This window comes from Merops nubicus, unplaced genomic scaffold (assembly GCF_000691845.1).
Source record: "Merops nubicus isolate BGI_N331 unplaced genomic scaffold, ASM69184v1 scaffold2954, whole genome shotgun sequence".
Classification (NCBI taxonomy): domain Eukaryota; kingdom Metazoa; phylum Chordata; class Aves; order Coraciiformes; family Meropidae; genus Merops; species Merops nubicus.
The window spans coordinates 80,787-86,689 of record NW_008602086.1 but is presented as its reverse complement, the minus strand read 5'-3'; positions in this window follow the sequence as shown (position 1 = coordinate 86,689).

Below are 5,903 nucleotides of genomic sequence, written 5' to 3'. Positions count from 1 at the left end.
GGCTTTGTGCGTACAGAGTTTGGGTGGAGGAAGTGCATACTGCTCAGAGTTAAGCCATTTGCATGAAAAGAGGACTAATAGCTAAAAAACAGGTTTTGCCCAAGAAGATCTGGAACACAATGATTTGCCTTGGAAGAAAAGAATGCCTTGCTCTGCAGAATGGTTTGCATTCTGAAGCACTCGAGGACCCTTTGAAAAGGGCTTTCAGTGAGGTTCCTCTCTCCTGCAAAAATCCTGCTGCTTTGGGTGAGAACTGTCACAGTCTGCCAGAAATAAAAAATTCAGCTACATAAATGAGTGGACTATTTGACCTTGTTCTCGATATTCTGCAGCCACAGTAGAACTTCTCAGGCAGCAGCAGAAGGGCCCGAGACAGGTGATTCAAACTGATCCCGATGTGCATCAGCTGCTGCCTTCTCCCAGGCCTGCAGCACCGGGAGCTGTGGTAGCACACACACAGCCTCCGGCACATAGCACTGCCTCTGCGGGGTGCCAGCTATTGCCCTGGGGCTAAGCCCTCCATCAGGATTCACAGGAGTTTAGATTTTCTGAAAATCAGATCAGCTGTCCATGAAGATAATAACTGTTGAAAATTAAATCATTTAATCTGGATTTTTAACGTTGGAAAGTTCTGGCATCCGTGTGCCATGTCCTTGCTGGGCTGATGCTTCCCTTGCAACAGAGTTCTGCTTCAGAAGCAGTAACAGCAGAACATGAACTGTGTTTTATTTTCTGAACCTGGGATGGTCACACGTTAGTGAATCTAAAGCTTTGCTGATTTATTAGACACATCAGGCACAGTCAAGATGGGTTCACAAAGGGAAAGTCCTGTCTAACCGGTTTGATACCCTTCAACTATAACTTCATCTGTCTAGTGGATGAAGGGAAGGCAACAGATGTAATTTTTTCTGGATTTAGTAAGGCTTTTAATACTGTCCCTTACGTTGTCTTTCTGGCCAGGTTGCCCAGCTGTGACATGAGCAGGTGCATGATACACTGGGTGAATACCCAGCTGGACAGCAGGTCTCAAAAGCTTCAAGTGAATGGGGCTACATCTGGCTGGTACTCCTCAAGGCTTATTTCTAGGGCCAGTCCTATTCAATATATTCCTCAGCTTTCTGGATGCAGGAGCTGAAGGCACCATTAGCAAGTTTGCAGCTGATAGCAGACTGGGAGGTGCTGCTGACTCTCCTGAGGGCAAGAGGCCTTGCAGAGGGATGCAGATAGATGGGGCATTGAGCTGACATTTAACAAGAACAGATGTCAGATTCTGCACGTGGGACAGGAATGCTGGACACAAGCATGAACTGGGAGGAGTGTCTGGAGAGCAGCCCTGCAGGAAGGGCTCTGGGGGTGCTGGGTGGCAATATGAGTCAGGGGTGTGCCCTGGCAGCCACGGGAGCGAACCGCAGCCCTGGGTGCATGGCACACAGCACAGCCAGCCCGTCCAGAGAGGGGTTACCCCTGGCACACAGCACTGCTGCAGCCTCGCCTCCAGCGCACTGCAGTTCTGGGCCTCAGCTTCAGAAGGGCCTTGGACACATCCAGAGGAGCGCAGCAAAGCCGGTGACAGAGCTGGAAGGAATGTCCTGCGAGGAGCAGCGGAGGAGTCCGTGTTCGTCTAGTTTGGAGAGAAGGAGGCTGAAGAGCTGCCTCATTGCTCTCTAAGGCTCCCTGGGGAGAGGAAGGTGCTGATCTCTTCTCCCTGGTATCCTGTGACAGGACCTGTGGGAAAGTTTCAAAGCTGCTGTGAAGGAGAGGTTCACAGTTAGCATTAAGAACGATTGATTTACAGAGAGGGTCATCAAGCACTGGAAGAGGCCTCCTGGGGAGGTGGTCAATGCCCCAAGCCTGTCAGTTTTTAAGAGGCGTTTGACCAGTGCTCCTTAATAACATGCTTTCACTTGTGGTCAGCTCTGCTGGAGTGGTCAGGCCGTTGGACTAGATGATTGTTGTAGGTCCCTTCCAACTAGAATTATATTATCCTGGTTTATTCTAATTTAAAAATAAAACTACACTGGATTTCAAGCATTAAAAAAAAAACCCAAACCCTTAAACTATTTGTGTCATGAGATAACAGAGGAGGAGGTGAGTACTGGTCAAAAGGTCATCTGTTCTTGGACACACTTGGACAAGCTAACTGAGGTCAATGGGGCTAGACAGTCACTGAGAGTAGAGTTTAGCTCATAAAAATGCAACAGCTGTGGGCTGTTTCTGTTACATAATAAACCTTTAGATAAACCTGTTAGAAAAAGTCACTCTTAAAAATACAGTAATTTACGGTAATGACTACTTACCTAATACTGCATGAGCAGTGCTGCATTCCTCAGCATGTTATCTGTGTAATCATCTAGAAGAATGTCCCAGAACAGTTCTACGTGAAATTCCAGTTCTTGCTAGGTAGTGGGGAGCTTTTTAGATACCTGAATAAACAACATTGGTGTAACATGTAACGTGAACACACCTCAGACAGCGTTTGGCCTTTCCTACATGAGGAATACATGTGCTGTTGAAAAATATTATGCATTTTCTAATTATAGATCCATAATCTAATAATATATACTAATTTTAACACACATGATCAAAATATATATAATCATTTCAATAAATAAAACCCTCTAGAAGATCAACCCATTCCAGTTTTCAATGTAACCCACAATTACAATACAGGACACTTTAAGATATAGTCAAATGTTTTTAATCAGCATTGACCTCCTGGGACACATGAATTAACCAAAAGGGAAGCACTACTCTGCAGATTATGAGGCTGGAAATGGGGAGAGGGAATACAAATTATCTAAGGCCATAGACCACGACTAAAATTCAGGGTTATATGATGCTTGTAACAACTTTTTTTTCATTGTGTGAAACGAGGGTAACGTAGCCTGAGCTGGACTGTGACAGTGGCAGCTCACGAGCTCAGGACGCTCTCAGAGAACACGGACAGTGACACGTACGATGCAGAAAGATGCCAGAGGTTTTTTAAATACTAATTTCAGGATCACATCCACTCATGAAGTACACAGGGCAGTTCATCTGCCTGTTTCAGGGGGGCTTTTTTTTTTTTTTTTTTTGAGAGCAGTTCAAAATTGGAATAGGTTTCTCAGAGGCCAAAAATTAAAAACCACTCAAAAATCAGTTCCAGTGATGTTCACTTTACCTGAGCAGTTTTCAAGGCTATAGATCAAATGTTCATGAAGGCAAAATGAACAAAGCCATAAATGGCATCTCCTGTTTGGAGTGATGAAGAGGGGGAAATGCATTGCTGTATGTAAAAAGCATTTCATAATATCATCTCTTTGCCTTTCACAGATAATAGAAGGAGAACATCCAGGCTTGTTGTGAAAAGGTGGTGGCTAAAGATCTTAGCACGACCAAATACCCTGGACTGACCACACGCCTTCTCTCACCATGGATTCCATCAGACCACGAGTCTGATGAAACTGTAACACTCTAAGACCGGCTGGGATAACCATCTGCAAGCTGCTGAGCCAGTCCTTCCATCAGCCCCTCCCTGTGAGATTAGTGTTTGTTGAAGGTCAGTTGCTGTAGTGTTATGATTGACACCCAGATTTGGCTGTGCAGGCTGCCTGGGGCAGTGCCAGCTGGGGACACAAGGCCATGAGGGTGACTTTTTGCACACTGACATTTATGATCCATTCCTGATCATCAAATATGTGGAGTATCTTGTGGTCTGACCAGTGGGAGTTGGTGGGGCCCATCCCAAACATTGAGACATGGGGGGGATAAGCCTGCCAGGGTTCTCGAGCATCTCAGCTGCATCCCCAGTGTATCAGATTAGAGTGAGCCAGTCTCTGTTTCTTCATCAGTCCAGGGCACTGTCCCCAGGAGGCCAAGTAAGCTAACAGTGCCATGGGCCTGAATAAAGAACTGACTCCTATCTGAATTCATTAGAATCTGGTTTTTGCCTGTCATAAAGGATAGTATGTGGAAGCAGTATGTATGTATTTGTGCAGAAGCAACACAGATGGAGTTCTGGGAAAATGATGAGCAGCTGTGATCTCATTGCTTTGTAAAAACAAGCAAACAACCCCCTCAAAAAAAACAGAATCATAGTTCAAATTCTGCTGCTTGCATCTGCCTTGTACCTCTTTAAAACCTATTATTGTGCTCTTATTCTCTTTCAGTTCAAGTGCAAGAAAAAATATATTTCACTTAATCTTTTCATGTTCAGAATGTTTGGATTTGTCAAACTTAGTTCAGGTTCTAGCATTTATTATGTATGCCATGGTTATCTACAGCTAAAAGCTTATAGAAGGTTTCTTCAGAAACCTAGTTTGAACTCATGTTTTATAACCAGTTTAAACAAAAAGTCAAAGAGAAAACTTTCAGCCTTTAATGAACAGTTCTCAGTTATTTACTTTAAAAATTGCTTCAGGAATTGGATTTTTGTGATTTTTTTTTTTTTCTCCTTTTCCAACTACACTAATACTAGGACATTTTTTCTCTTATGAGAGAGAGAAAAAAAAAAAAAAAAAGCCTTTACTTTAAAAGCTCTTTTTGCCCTATAATCTCTTTCCTACCCCACTGGGTGCAGGTGAGATGGGGGCGGGGTGGGGGTGTGAGTGAGCTTCGTGTGGCACTCAGCTCCTGGCTGGCTCTGAACCACAACAAATTCCTCGATCAGCTTAGAACTTTTCAGAGGTTTTTAAAAATCACTCTTTCTGATACTGTAGCCTGGTTGAGTTTGTGGAACACCGTAGTATTTTCTTTCCCAGTTCTGCTGCTTTGTTGGATTCATTTATTCCCATTTAGAAAGCATTCAAAAAATTAGCTGAAAGTGTTGGTTTTGTTTGTTTACTTCTATGCAAGACATAGACATGGATGGTTTTGTTATTGTATATTGTATGTTATTATATTAATTATAAAAATCTGAAAAAAATAGCACGTTACGGGGACTAGTTAGATATTGCAAATGAGAAAAAACAAGTGCAAATACAAAGCCCAGTTAAACTATTGTTTCAGTGTATTAGCAATTTTATTGCTATCCAAAACAAGCAAGACTCTTTACAGCTGAGTTCCTCAAGAGTACTGAATGCACTTGAAAAGTTTATGGAAAATCACTGGTCAGGATTCATCCCATTAGTCTGATTTGCAGTTTCTTTGCCTTGCTCACTTTGATGTGTAATATAAGGTGAAGTCCTTAACCAGATTAGAAACAGAATCATAGAAACCATTTAAGAAATTGTGTAAACATCAAATTCAGCAAACCACAATTATACAAGCAAAACTGGGCTGTCTCTGTCTGCTTTGCACACGTATTACTGCGAAAACTCTCTGTATCTATGTGCATTTTATTGCAATCAGCAAAGACTAACTGCCTTGTCATCTAAAACAGGTCATTTCACCAACATGGAAATGTTACTTCTTCTCCACAGAGCTTGCACTGCAATTTTCATTGAAAACTCAAAAATAAGGGTGCTAATAGTACTGATTTTGAACTGAAGTCAATATTTGAAACTGTATAAATTTTATAAAGGAATTTCTGAAGTGGATTGCTGTGGAAAAACAGCTTTAAACCAAAAAAATTTACTTGGATCCAAACATGACAATCCAAATGATTTCTCAGTTAATGTCCATGATTGCTACTAGAGAAACAAATATAAAAATTGGCCTATGCTATTTATTTTAGACTCAAAAATACAGACAAGATACTCCATATATTTAATAATTTTTTCAGCAAAATACTTCTGCTTTTACTATAAGCAACTGGATCAAAATTCCACATTTATGTATTAGATTTAGTATTTCTAACATCTGGTGTGCCCGTTATAGCTGCTGAATTTTCACACCTCAGATTTTGTTCTATGAATGTTTATCCTCCCAGTTCAATAAATTGTGCTAGAAACAGTCTGCACCGCCCACCATCAACAGAAAGAGTG